Raw genomic sequence first — 23,826 nt, forward strand, 5'->3', positions numbered from 1 at the left:
ACGACGGAGAGGGTGCTAATGATGTCTGTAGTTCATTCAAGCGGGACCCCTTACCTCTCTCTCAGGGGACTTTGTGACACCTAAGGTGACAAATCTTCTCTCACTTGTCCAGAGAATCCCAGGGGACTGTGACCTATATACCTGTGTACTTTGTGAGTACTTGTGGAAAAGACTTGTGGTAAGATGCTTTTGTTTTAATCCATTATTCACTGAGCCTGAATGCTCAATTGCCATGCAGCTATTTACTCTCAACAGCATAACAGCATCTATGTACATGTATGAAGTTTTAAAAGAATTTCTAATGAACCAAAAAATATTGGATAATTTACAAACAACTTGGAATATTGATAAAACATCTTAGGATGGGAATTTTTGTTATTCAGCCAGGCAAGAGCAGACAGGCAAGTGTTGTACAGGGAACCTGAAGTATTTCAATTGAAAATTAAAATTTATTGTTAAATAAGATGAAAAATAATTAGGTTATCCTGGCACAATTCATCAAACTTGTTTCCTTCTTTTCATTTATAGATATATATCAAAGGTCAAAATCTTAATGTATTTGTGCTTTTGCCTTGTGTGGGCTCATTAGTAGATTTATATCAAGAAAAACAACTTTATTGAAAGCATACAAACACACTTATAGATGCATGTATAAAAGCTGTGCTAAATAGAATAATTCACACAAATTTTGCTGATGTATATTTTCATGCCCAATAAAATAGTTTTAACATATATAGATATACTTACTCTTGTAAATAAAATCTTTGATATCAGTGCTATCAAAGTGAAGATCAGATCACGTCAGATAAATACACTTTCGTTAATACTGGTAGGTTGCTGAGAGTTGTATATCAAAATTGGACACCTGCTGCTTTGAAAATATCTTAATATCTTAATTGTGCATTTTACACATATAAATCATACACTGTTGTTATGCCAAACCCTTTTAAAATTTTCAGTGATTTGGCTTTTTTTTATTACCAGATGTTATCTTTAATGTGTTATTGTGGAAGGGTTTTTGATGTCTCTGTTTCATTACATAGTAACAACTTCATAAAGCATCAAATGTTGCGTTAAAATGCCACATCAACTGATAAAAAAGTGTTCAATGCATCATAAGTTTATATGCATTATACATTTTGAAGTGGTAATTTGTGATCAAAAATGGGTTTTTTTTGTAACTTTAATTTCTTTCTTATTCTTTCACTTTTTCCACAAACCTTAAATTCTTAGACATTTAACAACTTCAATAATCATTCTATAAATTTAAGAAATTTATGTGATGTGTTATTTAAAACTTACATTACCCACTTGATCAACGTACCGGTATTTATCATATTTATGCTGTATAATTAATTGTAAATAATAACTGCATTATCTTAAAAAATCTATATCTACAGTGTATACAGATATAAGATATTAAAAGATAACATTTTTTAAATCACAGACACTAATTCAATAGTCTCTTTGACCCCACAAGGTCTGTACAAACACAACCAAATCAGAGGGGAACCCACATTTGTTAAACAAAACTTTAATTCTGACAAACTTCTCACAAATTGTCAGATAAAGTGTGATCGTATGTGTGATTCCATTGACTGTCACTATTTTATCTGCCTGGGTGTTTATCCTAACAGAATCACAAGATGATATCTGTTTTATATCATAACTTATGTCTAACTTCTAACTTGAGGGTCTGTAAGACAAATTCAAGCCACACAAAACCTCACCATTTTTTGGAGCAGGCACTTTTTTGAAAAACAGTGGAGCATTTAATTGCTTTGAGGCAGCGTTCAGGTGTTATCGAGTTTTATCGCAACATTGGAAGGGATGTATGAGATATATATCACCTTGTCTCTTTTCCGTGATCACACTAACGAGCAATCATTAATGAGTCAACCAGTCCACTCGGTTTAATTCATTTAATTGGTAGATTGATTGCGATACACTTTTAACCCGGATAACAATACAAGGTATGGGACATTGTATTGACAATCCATTGTACGGTCTCGTGTAGCGAGTTATCCTGAATCATTTTGTGGTTGTAAGATATTTGAAAATAAGACAAACAGTCTGTTAAAACTTGTATGATTATAAAGGTTCTGATGTACGTGGGATTTTCTGGATATCAATATACAAGTATTATTAAATTAGATAATAACTTGATCCAATTAAAAAAAACCTTTAAAAATATCTTAAGGTGTAGAATTTCACATTTTATTCACTTTGCGTGGTAATTTTTAGGTGAAGAATTGAGGTTGAGGTAGTAAATATAAATAAATAAATGATGAATGGAAAGAATTTATTGTAAAAGTATAGTAAGGGTACAATGCTTAGTTGACTCAGAGGCTAGTAGTAGGGATGAAAAAAAAAATGTCCATGGGCTCTCAAAAAAACGGTTAAAATTACTATTGACTGCATGGCTACATTACCGGTACTATTGTTTTTGTCCCTCCTCCAAATTAATTTAATTTTCTACTTACTGGAATTAAAAAAACAGATTTTTAATTTGTCTTTAAAAATGACCATGCATTATCTGTTCTAAAAAAAAAAGATCATTGATGAACACCAACTGAAATGATACCTTTTTGACAAATGGCGTACTGAAACATCATATAAACTAGATTTTTTGGCCAATACAATGTCATGTTACAACCGGAATTAGATTTTAATCATTTACAGGTTAATCCATTGTTATTAATAAAACAAGGTTACTGGTAGAATTTACAATCAAGTATAAGCGAGTACACACTGGTACATTTTTCAATTTTTCTAGATAACAAAACTTTTCATCATTATTTACTATATATCCTCTATGTATTTGTTTATTATTTGGAATGTGGGGTATCGTAAACAATTTGTGTGTGGGTATGGTGGCACACAGGAGTAGGTTAGATGTGTGTAATGATATTAGATTTATTTCTACTGACATTAGATCTGGCTCAGTCACCAGCTACACAACCCATATTCATTGTTTACCTCGCACAGTACGTTTTTGTGGTAAATCAGATTAATACGAGCGATACATTTGTACGAAAACCCGATTGATTCCTAGTTAACCAGTCTCCATTAAAGAGTTAAATGCCTATAGTTCACATTACAAAGACACTAATTTAGAATAGGTGATTAATGAAATAAATATTATTGTAGCGGAAGTTTGAAGTGGGAAAGAGTTAGATAGTTCAGTTAGAACAATAATGAGCATCATTTCAAAAGTGGTTTGAAGTTTCTGTGAATGACTTCAAATAATCAAGACTTCTTTGGTAAATGAACATTGAGCAGGTAAGTTTGGGAATTGATTAATATGTAGTTTTAAAAAGCCATTTTCTGGAGTGTTATGCCTTTCTTCATGAAATGTGTACTAATTCAAGGACAACAATATTGATAAATCTTTAATCCATAAAAGGGTAAAAAATGAATGAATATTTTTCTAGTATCATTTGTATCTTAATACCTGTAGGAACCTGCTGGTGTTATATCACTCATAGATTTCTAGGTATCAATATTTTGTTGACAACATACATGTACTTTGTATGTATAGAGGTTCATTTGAATTGATATTTACCTTGCTCACCAATGAAAATGTATAATAAATTTTAATTGTACCATGGTCACTGAATTTTCTCTTTCATTTTAATTTTCAGTGTCTCAGAAATAACAGTGAATTTTTTAGAAGTTTGAGGTTTTAAAAATTAATAATATAACTTATTGTCAATTTTAGATAATTATTTTGTAAACAAAATTTAGATTGTTATGTGACTTTGGTAAATAAGCTGCTTGTCTGTGACAGTTGATAGGGTCACCGCTTGAAGATTCAACTCCAGTTTTTAGGTACAAGCAAACATCATATACTGATCTCTAGTGTCAAAGCTCAATGATGGAAGGAAAAGTAAGACTGAAAAATGAAAGCTATCTTTTTTGTTGATCAGTTATAACAGGAGAACCTTTATTCAGAGCTTTGAGCCCATTTCATGCTTCAGGTTTGTACATTTCAGACCGATCAGAGGTGACACTTTGGCAAAAGCGCAAGTTTTATTTAAAATCACTCAATTTGTGCTACAGGTGCCTTTCGTTTATTTTAAACATGTTGGTTTTCTTAGATTTTTATCTTTTTAATATGCTTTCTTCTTAGATTCATCATGCAAACTTACTATATGTAGTGAATTGAGCGGGCTGGGTGAGCAAAATTTGATGTTTATCTGCTCATGATTAAATTTAGTTGTTGTATTAAGGTACCGGTAGTTTTGATTGTTTGTTTCATAGTGTGAGGTATACAAGTTGGTTGCAAGGACGAATGCCATAGTTTCTCTGATATCTATTGATGATATGATGCTTTGATTCATCATCAAAGTATTTTCTTTATTGAGAAATTCTCTTAGTCTTATTTTTCACGTGAGGACTTAGACTGTCACTTTTTCGAATGGTAAGGGCAAGGTTATTCTTAATTGTTTACCTATAATTACTTTAAAGAAACAAAAGCTAAAAGTGTCAAGAAAAAAATTCAAAAGCTTGACATCCTTAATAATTTTTGAAGCATTTACGCCATTTGATTTTATCAAGGAAATTCGATAGAAATATTGGGTGTTTTTTGGTTTTTTTTTAGAATTATCCATTTTCTGTCCTTGTTAAGTGTTTAACATACATGTAAGTGTACAGGATAGATAATAAATATCATTGGGTATCCATTTCATGTTACATGGTGCGATTTTCGTTCTTTAGTCGAGACCTCAATCAATCAAACATGTTAATAATGAGTCATGGCCTCTTTTCTTATTCGATGGTGGATCGTTCAGGAATGCCTGAACTTGTCAGTGATCGAGGTTTGTTTGTGGTCAAGTCTACGAGTAGATCTGAATTGATTAAATGTTTCACTGATTTAAAATAAAACAGATTTTCATCTTTTCCCTCTCTAATCACTGTTTTAAATCTAAATATCAACAAAAACTTGCATTGATTTACTTTATCTGGTAGCTTAATTCTCTGAAATTAGCCGGTGACTTTAATGATCACCAAATATTTTAACAAAGATTTTCTTTCCAGTCTAGCTTCTATAATTGCAAAGGACAAGAAACCTGTATATAATTCTTTTGATATTGGCAGTTTACTTTGAAAGTTCGGATTCTTTTCCTTCTGAATTTGTTGATTTCAATCTTCAGGTATATTTTAACAATAAATTGGCCAGTAAGTTTATGAGGTAAACTGTCTCCATTGGTAAAGACCGCCCTCATGTAAATTTTTTGCTGAAACATATATGAATTTCTTGCTGATTTTGTTCTGAATATTATCTGAAATTTTTCTGAATTCTATATCTGAAATCTGACTGAAATTGGAACATTCCAGACAGATTTCAGAAAGTGCTGAACAAAAAATCAGCAAAAATTTCAGCAATATTTCAGTATTTTTTCAGCAAATAATACTATTCTGAAATCTGTCTGAATTTGAAACATTCCAGACAGTTTTCAGCATTCAGCAAAGTTCAGAAAATTTTCCAGCAATTACTCAGCAATGTTTCAGCAGTATTTAAGACACAATTCAGCAACAAATCAATAATTCTTCAGCACAATTTCAGTGCTGTTTCAGCAATATTGCAGCAAATTTTCAGTAAAATAACAGCATCTTTTAAGAAAATTTTCAGCAATATTACAGAACCTTATCAGCGAATATTCATCACTATTTCAGCACTATTCTATTACCTCTGTAATCTATCAAAAATGAAAAGAAGTACAAATGAATAGGATTTTCAAGCAAATTAAATTTATTCATATTTTTCTAAATATACATTTTTCCCACATCACTTATCTGCCTCTCCCTGAAACTTCTTTAAATGTCCTAATGCTTCTAAATTGTGCAGTTTGATTTTTTTACCATCCTGAAACAGAAATACAGGAATTTATGATTTAATTAACATGCAAGATTTTACATGTTTTCTGATAATCATAATGCTATTTTTTTAATTAAGAGATTTATTAACCTTTAATGCAAATTTATACATGCAAATTAGAATATACATGTACAATATAAATATACATTCCATTTTTTTCTCACCTTTATCATCGTTATTTTGGGAACAGTTTTTGCAGGTCTCAGCTTCCCTATTTTTTTTCTGCATATGATCAGCAACTATGAGTGGTGCAAAAAACAATCTATATACAATGTAATGTTCCTATGCATCATATATTACATGAGATTACAGCTTGGCATATTTCATTCAATCATAAGACTTATTTGTAGCATAACATTAGAATGTGTGTAGATTACAAACATTGTTTACAATTCAATCATTAAATTATCTTTAAATACAAAAAAAACAACATTTATCACATGAATAAATGTCTCCATATATCAATTAATGGCTTTTAATTTATAGTGTACCCTACCTCTTTTAGAAATATCCCGCTATAAAACATCAATTGATGTATAAATCCTTGAATTTTCAAATCCGTCTGCTTGTAGCTCCCATCAAAAGTGCGTCATCATTGGGCGGAAGTGACGTAGTGTATGCAAAACAACTCGATGATAATCCGATATAATTCCGGATTGAAAATAAGTTAATCATTTACAGTTGGTTTAAATATATGCAAAACTATTATAAATACCTGGGAAATTGAATCAAATAGCTTTAAAAGCAGACATAGAACTGTCAGAAACTAGTTGTCTTTTAATAGTACTCAAGTTGTTACTATTTAATTTCACCCCTCCCCAATTTTTTGTTTAATTTCTTTTTAATTCATTTTGGTAACATTGAAAACAAAACGTTCGCATCCTAGTTTGTTGCTATAATTTGTATTGTAATTTTGATTTAAAAAAATCTTCGTTTTGATGTAATAGAATGACTTTTATGTATTGAAGTTCAGTGAGCGTTATGTAACGGTGACGAATTGCTTCGATACCTCATTAACAATGGCGGACACTTCAAAGTCCGAGCGAAGTTGCAGGTTGAGTGCAGGTGTTTTTGCAGATAAGAAATGAATGATTTTGTGAATGGACCTTTGGGAAATGTCAAGAAACAGTTTTATTACGTGTCTGTTAAATGCTCATCAGTTTTTTGCTACAGCAATGCCAATCGCTCGTAAACGAAATTTTGTGTTTCAACTTGCACACTAAATAAACGAGGTAAACAATCACTCCTGAAACAAATTATATACTGTAGTATTAACTTGTATATCTGCTAGAGAGAACTAAGTTACAAAGAGGAGCTATAATGGTATAACTGTCATTATAACAGTTAGCTAATTATTAAATTAGTAAAATTATGGTACACATTGATACGTGAATTCACACATTTTCAGCGCCATTTGAAATAATCTGTTATAAGTTTTTTTGTTTTATTTAAATGAAATATTGGTGAAATTTAATTCTTTTCTGAAAAGTGCATCAGTTTGGAATGCCGGTATTCAATTGCAGACATATTTCAGCATTTAAATAGCATTAAATTTCATATTTATAACAATTGATCAGCATCAAAATTCCAACGGATTTTAAACAATTGTTTCAGACAAAAAATTACATTAGGATTATGGTAATGCTTAATATAGAGTATTACAGCAATATTTAGAATAGTTCAGACTGTTTCAGCAATATTCAGAATAGTTCAGACTGTTTCAGCAATATTCAGAATAGTTCAGACTGTTTTAGCACTATACAGATAGAGTTCAGACTGTTTCAGCAATTTTCAAAGCAGTTCAGATTTTTCAGACAAATTCAGAACAATTCAGATTTTTCAGACAGTTCAGCAATGTTGCTGAAATGTGTTCAGAACTGGTTCAGAGGCACAAAATGGTAGTAAGCAATTTTTCAGATATGATTCAGATATATTTCAGTGAATTTAAGGAAATTTTCAGAAAATTTTTTTCATGAGGGCAAGGTATCCCAGCTTTCTCAGTGGTATCCAAACATGTACCACCAAATGGACAAATGGCGACGATAAATTGTGTACATTTTGATTAAAAGTTTGAAGTTGGCTGATAAATTCCTCCAGACTTCTTTATGCTGTTATAATTAACTCTTCTTTTTCAATACACAAACTTGTTCAATTAAATCGAGCAAAGCCTCTCCGTAAAAGGTGTAGCAATTGAGACCAGTTTTTATGAGCGACCATAAGTTTACTTTCTGGTGGGATTGGGACTTGATTGTGTCCCTGGTCGCAGTTATATAAAGACACAAAGTGGGAGGCTGAATTATTTAAGACTTTCATTATCTCCTTTGTAAGTGTATTAGCTTTCTTATCAACTAACACATTGGTCAAACTTCTTAAAAAGAAATTTCTGAAATTTCTGAAAAACGTTTACTTAAGCTAGATTTAGATGAGCATTAATATGAATAAACTTGCCTTTAGTGAGCTACATAAAATTGTGTCGCCAAAATGCACCTAGAACAAAATAAGAATAGAAAGAAAAAAAAAGTGAGCAGAATGATGATTCCTCGTGGGAAGATGACTTGATGGCATAAAGACATGAAAGTCAGAGTTTATGACTGATTAATCTATCTCTCCTTGAGATGGGCTTTGGGGGATTAAAAAAATAAATAATTTTTTTTGAGTGCTGTGGACAGCATGCCCCGTCATCCCACTTCCTATCTGGCTCCATCTAGGAAAGCTTTACGGCCAGCAGCTATAAACTCTCCCCACAAAAACACAATCGACCTTCATAAATTAAAAGAAAATATTATTCCATTTCAGCTGATATAATCACCACCATAAGTGGTCAGTGGGGCTTGTACCTTATTACACAGAGTAAACACTTTAACCGATTGAGTGACGTTGCTTACATTGATCATAATCATGCCCGCTTTTTTCAGTGCTTCTGTAACTTTCTCTCTGTCACAGTCTCTGCCCATAGGTAGTTTTTGTCATTAGCCATTTGATTTATGATTTTCCGGTTTTTCCCTTGTGTCCGCTCAATCTGAATTTTTATCCATTTTGGTTATAAATTTATGATCCATAGAAAGAGCAGATCTAATAAGGATGTATCCCTCCCAAACATTTAACAGAAATTGCCCTATTCTGATCAATGAGGTTGTCATTGTGAATATTTAGGGCACACTGTTCAAAGTTTAAAAAGAAAAGTACATCAATCATTAGAATTGTTTTCTTTATAATTACTACCAGTATATGTAATTATCAAAAGATCTTTAAAAAATGGATTATCTGAGTAGCTTTAATTAACATACTTTTGTTATGTTGCATCTCTATTAGAAGGATAGAACATTATGAAAATATAATTCAGAAAAAGGACAATAAGTAAAAATATAATGATGTAGGGGGACTGTTTTTTTTTATCCAAAATATTAAGATCAAAATTTTAATGTTCAGGGGACAACACTAATGGAAATTGACAACTACTGTGGAATCATTAGATTTCGTGGTGGCTCAATTTTCGTGGAATTCATGGCTACATCTCATCCACGAATATACACCCCCACGAACTAATACACTAGGGCTATAAAGTCATAATCCTTTTGTATGTATACGAAAGAACACGAAATTACGTCCCCTCGAACCTGTAAAATTTAAGCAATCCATGAAATTTGGCCCCCACGAATTTTAATGATTCCACAGTAGTTGGTATCCAGTATATTTTACTGGATTTTACTTCTGAAATCAGCATGTATTATGTTATAAATATTGTGTCCTTTATTTAACAAGATGAGGGCTTGGCTGCCAAGCATTTCAAATGTTTAATAGTTGATCTTAGCTAGCTAGAAAAACTAGTATTTGCTAAGATTTTGACTTTTGAGAAAGAGATTAGCTTGTAACAAAACAATTTATTTGGTCGACATTTCTATTCTGTGCTTTGATCTGTGAGTCAGAGAACCCCCGAACAATTAACACACCTTTACTATGCTTTATATTATGTCTTACAGTAGAAGACTTAAGCTCTCTTTGGCAAGGGAAATCTATAAATCACTTCCCATCAATTAAAATGGTGTTAGAATTTATGTAATTACAGTTTAGTCTGTCTTAATTGTTTGGCACCTGCTTCTTGGAGATGTATTAAAAATCTGTGAGATTTGACACAAAATCTCGACTTTGTTCTACCTGTTGTCAGGATTTAGGGTCTTCAATGCATTTAGGAATGGTCGTCTGCAGTCTATATCAGCAGGAGACAGGCTTGTTTGCTTTCCGTTTTGTGCCGTCATCTTCGACACCCTCGCATAATTAAACGTATATTGAAATGTTTCTCTTGTAGCTGGGAACCTTTGAATGGAAATGGTTTAATCACCAAAAATCCTATCAACAATGTTGACACAATTTAATTGATACACTCTTTCCTGGCTATGCATCTAGTGAATAACAATAAAAGTGTCATGAAAACAGTTATTCTCTTTACCAGATTGATATTTTCTTTTTATATGCCATTGAGAATAGAAGTCTTTACATGCATGATTTGTCTCCCCTTGATTAGAAGTATACTGTTTGTTAGTCTGACATTGGGGGTCCCCAAAGGTCCCTTTTATTAGGTAGACAATTGTAAACAAAGCAGTTTCTGGGGAATCCTGAAGAGACAATTTAAACCAATTATATCTTGAGTGACCAGGTCGGCAAACAGAAGTGCCCCCAGGTTGAATTTCTTTTGCCACGGCTGATCAGTTCAGGGAATACATTCTCATATACGTCAGGTATGAAAATTTACAAATTATATCAATCTACTAAAATTTATTGTGATATAGAGTTACTTTTGATAATTCACAAATTAAAGAAAGCTATATGAAATGAAGAGTAGAGATCTATAGCTAATTGGTAGCTGCATGGTGTGTGATTTTCAGTGGAGGAAATTGCTAAATTATTTCCTCTTTTAATCTGATTATTTCCTTTTATGTGTCCTTGTGAGTTTCCACTGCTAATATTTTTAAAACAGCTACTAGTGCTGCAATGTTTTACTGTCTATAGATAGCCCTCAAATATGTTTTCTTATCTTTGAATCACATATCAATATGATATTTATCATAATTTAATTGCCTTAAACTAGCAGTATGGAAAAAAATTTTAAAAACCCAAAATTTTTATTCTATAAAGAATCCTGCAATAAAAATCAATCCTTATATTTTTTTATATTGTTTTATGAAGTAAATATCTCATCTAAATCGGTCCAGATAAATCCCAAGGCTTACATAAAGCTACAGAGCCAGTGTTTTACAGACATTAATGGGATTGGTTGGGCAGACAACAGCCATATGTCAGTAGTTCCCCCTGGTAACTGGTCCAGTGTGATAGCATCAACAGGTGACAATAGGTTCTCACCTGTACTGGAAATAACTGCCCATATACATTGGTCCCGTCAAACTCCCAGGGTGTATAATACATGTACTAAATTAGGCTATCTTTGTTTAACTTGCAGTTTGTGTATTCTTTTCTTTTCCTTAAAATGTGGCCTGTTCTAGTTAAATTTTATAATTCTTGCAGCAAAGAAGTCAAATTACAAAAATATATTTGTACCCAGTATGTGTTTTAGCAACAAAATATATAACTGATAATCGTATCAATCTCTTATATTCTAATTTGGAAAATATATAAAGCTCAAAATTTACACTGGTCAGTTGCATTTAAATGTAAGAGTGGTTTTGAAATGCAATAATTGCACAATTTACCCTAGCAGGGCAAAGAAGTTTATTTAAATATCTTTTCTGTGGTCAATCTGTCAGATCCATTGAAAGGAATTACGACCCAATATCGTGTGTATAAAATCAACATTGAACAATGAAGCCAAAACACTTTCTGTTTTTTAAATTGAAAAACACGTAAAATGGTAATCAAGAGAAAACCTTTTGTTGCAAAGACTGTAAAGATTTAAATCTCATTTCACGAAAACAGATTTAATTTTAAATCTGATTAAGATCTGTTGAAGTTTTTGGAAAAAAATTAACTGGAGTATTAATCCTACAAAATGAGTTATTGGATATTTTGTAAGGATTTGAATAGCATTGTGAAAACGCTTTAAATGCAAGTGCTTAAAAATGGACAAGGATTTATTTGCGAACATTTGAAAAAAGTCCTTTTCGTTGGCGGTGTCAATACTTGGCAATGACTGCAGACTCAATGGTCGTCATTTAATGTTTTGTTAATGGATTTGCCGTATCATTGTCTGAGCTTAAGTATTTGAACACATAATCTGATTGGTTTTTCTGGCCGATTTAAAGATGATCTCCTGGTCCCTGCTGGTTTTGAAGTGCTAAACTGAGTAAGTATATACCAGGGATATAAAAACCACAAAGATGGTGATTCAAACAGTTCCCAAAGCATTGCTTTGTCAGTTAATCATTTTTGATATAATGTGCCAAAATGTGCATATGTAATTAAGCAAAATACAAGGGGCAACGGCCAGATTATACATGTGAAGTGACCTATGAGAACGGCCAACATTTTGTGATGTATTATGTACTCATTCTAGGTCAGGAAAGTTTTAGTTGATAGAATTCAGTTCTTTTTTACCAAATCATATTTCAACAATTTATATATACACCAAGAAATCTGAATAATCAATAAATTGATAAGCAAATCAAAAAATGTCTGAAAAGTTAATTCTTTGCATGTTACAATTTCCTTAGAGTCAACCTTTATGCAAAAATGTTAAGCTATTCTCTCACACAATAAAAAAGAGGAATGGGAACATTAAAGAATATTTACTGACCTATGAAATTCATTTCTAGCACAATTTCCCTTCATTTTTTCAGAAGATTTGGTAAGAATGGGCAGATGTAATTTATAGCTCGCAATATCGGGTTGTCAGAAGTCACAATCATTGTTTCCTCTTAGAAAGCCATACACATTAAAAAAAGTGCAATTTTAAATTTTGTATTCAAATAAGGGGGGGCATGAATGGGGGGATCTTGTGGATGAAATCATTCGTTCCTAATCACTGACAAATGATCTGACGTTGAAGCTAATCATGCGAACTGTTGACAATTGTTGCTGACAGCTGCGGCATCGATCATCGTTAGATGCAAATATCGCTACACCAGTCATGTCCCCACTGCTGTATTAATCTCGCATAAGAAGAAACAAGTCTAAGAGCTACTGAGAAATTTGTTTTAAATATTTTTTCTGCCCAAATGATTTTTTGCAAAAGAGCCCCAGATGGGATTTTGTGAAGTTTGGGGATATGTATGGGTCACCAATGTTCATTTGAAGTGAAAAGAAGCGATCAAATGCTGCGTATAGCTACCTGCCAAATCCAAGGTGTGTCCCTACACGTTACCTTTTAGAAAAGGTGTTAGCCCTTTTCCCTTTAATGTGTCAACTTTTTAATCAACAGGAATAGGAAACGCTCAGGTCCGGGTATAGTGTAATTACTTTTTATACTAATAGAGTTATGAAATATCATATTAAGATGGAAGCTAATTGCACATTTTTTTATGGGCCTTTCTCCAAAATGGTTTTGCTTCTTTCTTTTTTTTATCGATAGTCATGAGATAGGGTACATATTTCATTGACAATCAGGGAGATAAAAATCTTTGATAAATCCATGATAAGTGAGAAAGTAATTTATAGAAGTCATTACTCAGGTGAAAATGAAAAATACCTGATTTTTTTTTATTCAGTTGGAATGGGGAACCTATGTAAACATAGAAATGGAGTCATTTAAAGCTCATTAGTAACCCAGTAGTTGTTAAATGGCTCCATTAACTCTCCACCCATCAGTGTGCCATCAAACCTCTAACTTCATATTTTTAATCAAAAACTGACCCGTCCACAAACAGAGCATTAATTATTTCAAATGAATATGTCCTTCAAATTTCGATAGAATAATGCGAAATTAGAGAGGGAGCCAACCTTCATGCTGTGATCAATGAAACAGTTAGAATTTTATCATGCCGATGAAAGTTTTGTAAAATCCTTGTAAAATGATTTATTTCATTCCACAAGACGTTCATAATTGTTCACAGTTTTGCTTTATGAGTATTGTTCATTGCGGAGCTTTGACAATTCTCATTAGATGAAAAGATGACGAAAGTGGATGGTCTTGTTCAAAGTAACATTTTTTGTTTCCAAAGGAAGTCTGACACAAGTGCTGGGCAAATAAACCAGTTCAGAAAAGACGGACAAACCTACCAATTTCCTGTCGGTTCCATTATGATTTCATTCAAAGGCACTATTTACAAACATTGAACACACATAGAGGCACAAGATTTTACTTGACAATTAGAAAGTATGAGGACTACTTATTAAATGTACATTAAGAATCAAAGGGTTAAACTAACAGAGAGAAAAAAAAAATAAGAAACTACTGTTATTTTTTATCTGTTGTTTTGGCGGTAGCAGAGTGAAGCATTGTGGAGCAAAAGGTATGGTCCAATATCATTGGTTGCCTCTGTCGGTTTTCAGGTGTCAATCACTCGATCACTGTGTAATGTACAGATGCATATCTTTGTTTATCTACACCTTTTGGTTTTCAGTTCAATAAACATTTTTTATGTTTATGTTAAGCGACTGAGCAGAATTTTTTCTTTTTACAATTTTTGTAGGAAATCCAGCAGCCAGGATTTCAATTTCCTTGAAACAGTTCAACTCCTGACAACTTAAGCATCACTGATTTTCAACAGTAAGTCAATTTAATGTCGTCTTATTTTTCGGCATCTAAAAAATTTGAGATGCTGATGACTATAGCAAGATTTTTCTTCAAGATATGTATCATACGGAACATTTTCCCAATGATAAACTAAACTTTCACTGGAGAACGGTACCTTTGTTCCCCTAGGTCACAAGGTATTTTGATTGAAGTTATTCGACTCCTAAGTAGCTCTATGTTTGGTTGAGGTCACCGTAGCCTTTAATGTCCGTCTTCCATTTACATCTATCTGTAAAAATCAGCTCTTGCGGCCAAACATTTTTAATAAATGGTAATTGACCTAACTTTCATTTCATGTCAGTCTTATTGTTCTGTTTCAAATTTATAGATATTTAACAGCTTGTTAATGTAAGAAATAAGGATCTAAATGTTTCTGTCCATTTGCATAATTTGGTGAAGTATTTTTCCAGGTTGATCATACTCAGTACATTTTGTGAACTTTGGTAGCTGAGATAAATTGACTTAGTATCATAAGTTCGAAAGTTAATTTTTTTGGATGAAATAATTATAATCTTAAATTCAAATTTTTGTATATACATTGTATTATTATCTGAATGCATGATTATAGACCATGAAGAAAATGTGTAAATATCCATATATAAGTATGGAGTGTTGTGATATGATCAAAGTAGAAAAGGTGCCAATTTTGTGACGTTTGGGCAAATAACAGTTATACTGTAATGTTGTTATTTCTGGTTAATGTAACTATTGGTTCATTATCACTCATCAGTTTGTTGGTGTAACAATTTCACCCCAAGTGTCAGGCTGATATCATAACAGGTCTTCTCAAAACACAGATTGTGTAAGCCTGTCCCACTCAAAGCATATTTTAATGGATGGTTAACTTTCTATCCCCTCCCTGATAAAAAGCTTATGTAATAAAATGATGAGATGAGAGGGGTCATGACATAGGTTTGTGTTCTGTTGACAGAGAGAGAGGTCTCATGTGTAAGTAAAATCAGTCTGTAGCCCCTCAGTCCGAGCTCTTATCCAAGTTCAATCAGTGTTTAGTGGAGTGTAGGGTAGACAAACATCACAGAATACCTATCTGATGTGTAGGAAAATATCCCCCAGCTACCCTGCTCACAACTCTCAATCCCTTCCCTGTCCGACCATTCCAACGAACTTAGCTTGTCAGTGCCAAATTCTTCACTTCATCCATGTTGAACAATTAACTGATGAAATTGACTGATAATTATTGTTTGAATTTTAGTGAGACATAACCTCTATCATTGTCGGGAGATGGCTAATTGACTCGCTTTTAATTTTAGGCCTTGAGGTGCTGAACATCTTTCAGTTTGCCAAGTGAAATATTTCCGTGTATAAAATGTATTTTCTCACTCAATTCAGCTGAAATGACTCTATTTCAACTATTTTGTGAACTTTCGTACACCTGCACTTCATATTTCCCAAATATTCAATATATTGTCTGCTTTTCTCACCAGGATATCAGGATTTTAGAAAAAACGAATTTTATTTCAAGTGTTGTAGCAAGCATGTCCTCGATGATAACGTTTGGGCCCTTATTTTTGAGAGGCTAACACGATCACAGTGGTTGAGCATATTTAAGTGGAGATTTTCACTTCACAGTGGGCACAAATATTGAGCTATTCCCTTTGTTTAATGGCATATTTTTCCTCAGATCATGTTAAATCTAGATCCTCCTATCATTTGTTTTGATAAAAAGGTGACAGGTTTAAATAATCAATTTCTAACCTTATGTCTTACCGGAATAACATTGGCTCTTGAGGATCAGACCTGGGGTAGTTGCTTGATGATAAAAAAATGTGTCTTGGATGATCGGGGTATTGGCAGGTATTGGGGAGCGACCAAAACTAAATCCCGGAATGGTTCTTTCTTGTAGAACATGGATCTTTTGCAAGAGAAGTGGAAAAGACCCACTGCTAAATTTCTGGAAAGTATTTCAGTATCCCAGGGTATAAAATTGGAATATTGAACATCAAATTAGTACCTGGACTTTAAAACTGTTATCTAAATCTAATAGGTCACATGCCTGAAAAACTCTGAAACCTATCAAAATCTGATCTGATCTCGCAGATGTTTGGGAGGAAAGAACCTTGGTGTATTTTTTTTTATTGTTTTCTGTTTGACTGTTGGAAAAATAATTAAAGGAAAAATCAAGAAACAAGAAGATTTTTGTATTAGGGAATTTCTATCCACTTTGTTTTTGGGGGAACTGGTTTAAATTCAGTTCACACAAAAACCTCACAAGTTATAAACTTACAATCTCTAACAAAAGCAAAAAAAAGAATTGTAGACTTTTTTAGAAACTCAAGGTAATGTGTTTTTTTTTCTCTTCTAATGCTTTTTGTTAAATTTTCTCTCTTGTTTGATCTTCACCTTTTTTTGACATTCTTATTTTTCTTTTTTCCAACTGTCTCCTTCTTTGACTTCTAGATATGATATATCGTCATTCACATCTCTAGCTATTTTGTTAGGTGAAAAAAAAAGCCTATGCAGTGTGTACAAATATTTTCCTTTTCTGTTGAACAAAACATGACGTGCCCAGACATTTACATTTCTTTTATGTGTTAACAAGACATTTATCTGTGTTATTTTTGTTTTGAATTTGATAAAGAGATGTCAGTGACTGTAACAAGGTTGATGTCATCATTTTTACCTGTTTCATACCTGCTCATATAGGTGTAAAGAAACATCTTACTTCAGGCTACAACAAATTCAAGGGTTGCACTTGCAACACGCGAGGTGGCTAAAGGTTTTGACCTTAAATTAAGAAATGCTAATTTAAAAAAGAGAATAAAGATGTTGAGGATGAAATCATCCATAGATTGCTTTAGATGAAGGGTGAGGCATTGTTTGTTTAGGCATAAAGCAGATGTGTGTGAGATTTACACTTTCAAAGACGTGTGAAATATTCCCCCTATTTTTCTTATTTGTCAAAGTAATAGCATGTCATTTTATAAATTCCAGTCAACCCACTGCTTTCTAATGTCTCCCTCTACTGGGACAGCGTGAGGAAGGATTTGACTAACCAAGCAAATCATTATGAAGGAAGCATGGCTTTATAGAACCTCAAAAAATTTCTATACACTCTTTTATGCTTCAACACTTTTCATAATTTTCTGGAAATTAGAAATATTTCAGGCTGACCAAGCAGACTTTGAGCGCGGCCACAAAACATACATCAAAACGACATGTCCCTTCATACTTGGATAAAAGCCTAAAATTGATTTGGGGTGAATTATATGTACTGTATTCTCTTGTTGTCAATTTTGATTATGATAGTCACTGGGTTTTTTTCATATATGATTGAAATCTTAAACATGGCAAAGCAAATTAAGAAAGACAAATATCAAAGGTGGTGGGTTTTATTTTTCTTTAACTTAGGGAATTATGGGTATCAGATCGAAATGTGTGATAATGTAGAACATAAATTCTCTGTGCCATTTGAAATTGACACTTATTTGGGCTGAATTCTAGAAACCCAAAACCTACATTTAAGAGTGTAACTTGAATTCCATGTTCCTATAAACAACAAATGGTGTCCCTCCAAATTGCAGCCTCCTTTGTTGCAAACGTGACAGAAAATGTATCAAAAAACCAGGTTCTGACAGAATCAATGTGGAAGAGGGGAACTTTCCTTCAACTATTGACAAGAAATGCAATAAAAGGCAATCTTCTAGATGTAGGTTTTCGGTCAATTCTGCTGCAGCTATAAATATCACAAGAGCTATATGTTGATGTATCACGGGTCGGTCTTGATCCTTTACGTAATTTCTTTCCCAATGCAGATCTGATTAGCTCTCCTTTTGCATGAATTGAATTTCAATAAATAAAGGCGAAAGTTTTTCGTGTCAAGCAGCATTTTAATGTCCTTTGGTCATGCAACCCAACCATCACCATACCCTTTAGATTTGTGTGTCGCTGATTCAAATTCATGAATTGAAATTGCTTGAAATTAATACAGTAAATGAAATAATCTGATTTGACACAAGCTATATCTGAATTCCAGTGTCAAAACTCAAACTACAAAAACTCAAGGAAAATGTTACGGTACTTAGAATTGGGACCATGAAATGTAGACCAGCAAAAATAATCGTGACGTTTTTTGCCTAACGTCAATCTGTTATATTTTAATGTTTATTAAAGGATTAATGTATGGCCCCTTGTGTGCTATAAAATTAAATGTGCATTATTAACTTTTCCAGTCATCGGAACCAGTGAGTTAGACTGTTATCGTTTCAAAGGAACATAATAATGTTTTCCTTATGATAAAATTCTTAGATCTTTATCGGAAACACAGCTCTGTCAATCACTTTTTGGGGAGAGAACGGTTGACAATTTAATCACTGCATGTCTGGGCTATCAATTGACAGCCATCTTAATGCATTCCTATAATTTCTTAAAGTATGCTTTTTAATAATTGAAATATCAAAGCACTGAGGTTAAGTTTTCTTTTCGAGATTTTAATGTCTGGAATACACAGTTCATTAACTTTAACGGATATGAACAACCGTATGTTCCACCTCAATTCAGACAACAGTAGGATTTAACTATACAGTTTGTTAATCATTTATTATCCCTAGATCTTTTTTTCCAAAAGAAGAAAAATTGATATTTTTTTGTAAACTTAAACAATACCACCAGTAACAAACACTGACAAATTGATACATGTATATTTAGACTTTTTATAAACATACATAAGCATAAAGTTCTGACTTTTCAATCATTTGTATTTATGATAAATACAGTATGTATATATTATATACTTGTATCAGCTAGTATAAATATTTATCCTTTGTAATATGAGTCATCTTAAGCTCACCTAATTTGTCATATTTCTCTCATTCTTTTATTGATGACAATTTAAAATACTTGAAACGACGATCTGAGGTAAGCAATCAAAAGGGGGAGAAAAAACCTGTGCTATACATTGAAAAACTGGATTAAATGGGACCGCAATTATTGGACATTTTTGTTTTGTTTTAAACCTCTTGTCGGGGAACAACAAACACGGATTAAACGGAGTGCTTTACAAAAGTAAGATTATGATTACTCCCTTGATCAGAACACTTTGGCAAATATCATAATCTGTGCTTCTTAATCCTCCCATAACATTCCCAATCGTCCCCTGCTTACTTATACTGACAGGTTCCGAGATCTGAGCACGTTCTTATGATATGTGGACAAACAGATTACGATACAGGGACTGAAAAGCTGTTTTCTTCTTAAAAGCCCAAATGCTGGATATCCTATCAGTTAATGAGATAAGTTGAAATTGATCACCGGTGTTTGTGATACAGAGCATCGAGATCTGTTAGCAGGATCACCGGACTGAGAGTAAGGAATCGTAACACAGCGGAGACTTCCATATTGACTTAGGTAATGCCAGTAATAGGACGTATTTACACATATCACGGGAATCAGGTGGAACTGATATTTGGAATATAATAAATGACTGTCATGGCAGATAGCATTGGCTTCACCCAGGATATATGATATTCAAACCATTAGCTATTGATATTTGAGTCTCTAGGCAAGATGAGTTTTTAATGCACACCCTTAAATATGAATTTTTTAAAGGAATATTGCTATTTCTAGCATGTCCATGTTTTCAAGGTTGTAAATTATTTGGTGGCTTAGTGATGTACAGTAATGCTTAATTTAAAGTTTTAAAACTGAAATAAGAACTGTTTAACAATACATCATCACTCTATCATTTCATTTCTCTCAAGGTTTCAATATTTCTTCACCAATCTTTATCCCGAGAGAATCTTGATTGTATCATCTAATGAAATCTCTGATAGAAAGGGGTCGAGTAATCCTAGGGTGAGCACTAATCCTTCTGCCAAGTTTGGGGGAGATTGGGAGTATAATGGTATCTGTAGGCTGTATCTTCTAGGTATGATAATGGCAGGGGTATCTAGGATTGCGGAACTTACCTGGAACAGGTATCATTAAGTTTACCTGGGCTTCGTGAAGCGGTCAGTGCTGCGCCCCACCCCACTAATGTTCAGTTAATTAGTCAGTCAATGGCACTGTATGACTTCTAATTCATAGGACACAAAGACCATCATATTTATATTGACAGATGAAATATGCTACCTACTGGTGTTTTGAAATTGGAATTTTCCATTTTACTTGAGCCATAAAGTGTTTTTTAATAAAAGTTCTATGAATATTTTATCTTTGTCAATTTCAGGATTTTTTGGTCAAATAACAGTGCAAATTGGATAAAATAACAAAGAAAAAAAAACATTACAGACAATTTTCCCAAAGATTTTAAGGAAAATTTCATTTGAATATTTGTTTTTCTTTTCATAGTTGAAATCTCTTAAGTATCAATTAAGGTCTTAAATGTATTTTGTGATTTTACCCATTAACAGTTGAATGAAAAAGATTTTTTTTACCATAAGGATAATAACAATTATACAATAGACATCAAAGGCTCATAAAGTAAGACAGATTGTCCCTAAGTAAACCTATCTTCTAGTCCAACTGGTGTAATTATCACCAGACTTAATTAATAAAACAACACGGCACAGTGAGAGGTAATTGGCCGGACAAAGGAAGAAAATGTAACACATGTATTGTCTAATAATGCCCCGTTAAATGGCATTAAATACTTAATGTTTAAATAAATCACTAGATAAACATCTTGGGTTGGGTACACAAAGCTACAAATGTCTCATGTGTGGCTCTCTCTCTCACGTTCTGTAGATATAAACATGTGCAGTGTTTAATTAACAATTCTAAATAAACAGGGGATGGAGAAAAGAGTGTCATTATCTAAGAAAACAGAAAGATCCCAGTTGACCTGAGCTAAACATTGCCACAGAAAACTTTAGTTAGCCCGTGAAGCTTTTAATGGCGAAGAGACCAGGATCAATATTTGATCAATTTTGAGATTATCAACTCTGTTAAGCCTAATTTTGTTTGTAGAGGAAGGAACTTAGTTGTGATCAGAATTTGGAGATTCATAAAAGTTTTAACGAAACTGAGGTATGACACCTATTTTAAAACTTCCTCTCCATTATTACGACTGACATCTAAATCCTAAACAGATTTGACATATCTTTTCTTTCATCATATTTTGTCTCTCTCCCTCCTTTCATAAATCGATCAACTTGTTGGTTTTTCTAATATTTTTCATTAGTGTCGATCTTTAACTTTTTTTCTAATGGTCTGTTGAACTAGGACATCTCTGAAAATGTATGTGACACTGCTAATTGTAAGGTTTCATAAAATGAATAACTTGATATGAAAATTATGACAATTTTTGCCTTTTTTATTGATGCAAGTCCAGTTGATATATTTGGTTGTAACAGTGCTGTTATGTATTAAAAACGGGAGTAAAACATAAAATGATAACAGTTAATCTATCTTGATGATGTAAACATTTCCATTTACACAATATCTATTTGTAATTTTATGATTTATGGCTTCTTGATTTAGGAAGCATCAGGTGATCTGAAAACATACATTATCATCTGTACTTATGTATTAATGGAGTCAAATCGTATGTAATGAAAACTATTCTGAAAGTGTCTTACAAATTTTACAGTGGCTTAAAAAGAAATGTATCCCCTGGACATGTTTTTTAAATAGATTTAAAAACTAAATCAGTTGGTGAATTTCATCTTTTTTCTAATATTCTGTTAATAATTATGAAAAGAAAATTATTTTGAAAATTCAAAAATATTTTTACAGAATTTTTTGAAATTGAAGTCTTGGTCAATAATTGAAATTTAATTTGAGATGTAACGGAAGCATTGAGGGTCATAAACTTGTCATTCCTTGATACAGGGGAGATATTTACAACTTGCTGATTGAATTCCTATGCTTCAATTACATCATGAAAAAGACATTAAATGAAGTGTAAATTTCATTTTATTTATTTAATCCAATGTCAAATTTACATGTCCATGTAAAATGCCACTCTGTTGACATAGGTAGGAATGGGGGGTTAGAAAACACATGTAATTGTATGTACCCAAAAGATGTCAGTGTCACCTTCATAGTGAAAAAACAACAAACTGGTAGGCTATCAAGACATCAAAAAACAACAAAAAACTATACTCAAGATTCTTAAAATTAGCAAAGAAGTACATTGACATGATAAGATAAGAGTGTGGCCAAGGGGCGGTAGGATGGAGCGTTCTGATTGGTGGAGAAGGGGTATTGTTGATTGAGTTAAAGTGTGACAAGGTGTATGCTGATCGGCAGTAGACGGCAGGTATCATAATACACACCCGGTTTACCTGTCTCCAGCAAGGGTTCATCATGTTCATATAGGAATCCTTTATAATTTATTCGGATATAAACTAATTGGAAAGGTCCAATTTTTTTAATTATTGGATGATTTTCTAAACAAAGGTATGATATGTTTTAATGGATTCTATGTTTAATTTTAATTTCAAAATATTTATCTGCATAGATGAGGAGGTGCTGATGAAAATTTAATTGCCATTTATGATATATTCTATGCAAATAAAAATTTGATTTATTCAACTATTGCTATTTTAGTTTTATTAAAAATAAATTTAATTTTATGAGTTACTGTTTCATTTTTTCAAATATTTATTTGAAGATTTTCTTTATGATAAAAGTTTATGGTTGTGAAAAAAAATGAGGAAAAAAAACCTCCCAAGGTGGAGAGATTGCTACTTGAAAGGATTTTGCAAAGTCAAGCATATCAATATCAACTCTCTTTTTTTTTTATTCAAAAAATATTTTTGTTTTTCTAAACGAAAGCTTGATCTTGATAAATATTTTTTCAAATCTCTATTTTTATCATTATAATATGACAAAAAAAATATTTGTTTAGGAATGTCAAATTTTATATTAAATATGGTGTACATGTATTTATAGTAGTTGGGATGAATTCATATTGATGACTGTATATTATAATTGGTGTCAGTAAGGATTGTTATTTGCAAAGAAGTATACAATGTAATTTGTCACTCTTTTGTTTATTAGGGATTTTTTGACAGTTGATTGATATTCTCTCAATTCATATTCAGCTAAAATCCCATAAAATTCTTCAGACTCCTTTAATAAATTTTCAAAGACAAAACATCTGAATTTTATACATTCAGGTTGTTTTAATGGACTTTGATGTTAATGTCCTTTATAACTTGGCCATAACTTTTTGCTTTTTCTCTTTCAAGTTCACGCATTTCACCTGAGAGAATGTTTTTAAAGATTAATTTTTGAACAATGATAAAAACAAAAATAAAGCGAGGGAGACTTTTAACTATAATACGTGACTTACAAAGGG

At 32.4% G+C, this 23,826-nt stretch overlaps 1 protein-coding gene and 1 long non-coding RNA gene across 8 annotated transcripts in view; one reads left to right on the forward strand and one right to left on the reverse strand.

The window, feature by feature from the left end:
- Positions 1-23,826, forward strand: part of LOC105347109 (protocadherin-11 X-linked) — a 32,296-nt gene continuing 8,470 nt past the window's right edge. Inside the window, exons 1-2 of one of the 7 annotated variants that reach the window (XM_034448087.2) lie at positions 1-178; positions 14,461-14,537. The gene's annotated coding sequence lies outside the window, so the exon portion shown is untranslated. Of the gene's footprint in view, positions 179-3,144; positions 3,283-10,503; positions 10,618-14,460; positions 14,538-19,695; positions 19,929-21,415; positions 21,549-22,754; positions 22,923-23,826 lie in introns of those variants that run through there. The other 6 variants (XM_011456015.4, XM_066075148.1, XM_066075149.1 and 3 more) reach the window with 6 other exon arrangements.
- Positions 5,221-7,254, reverse strand: LOC117688007 (uncharacterized). The gene is made up of 3 exons (XR_004600789.2): positions 6,378-7,254; positions 6,046-6,120; positions 5,221-5,869 (listed from the first exon to the last, which is right to left on the reverse strand). It is a non-coding gene; the product is annotated as an uncharacterized lncRNA (long non-coding RNA).

This window comes from Magallana gigas, chromosome 2 (assembly GCF_963853765.1).
Source record: "Magallana gigas chromosome 2, xbMagGiga1.1, whole genome shotgun sequence".
NCBI classification, from domain to species: Eukaryota; Metazoa; Mollusca; class Bivalvia; order Ostreida; family Ostreidae; genus Magallana; species Magallana gigas.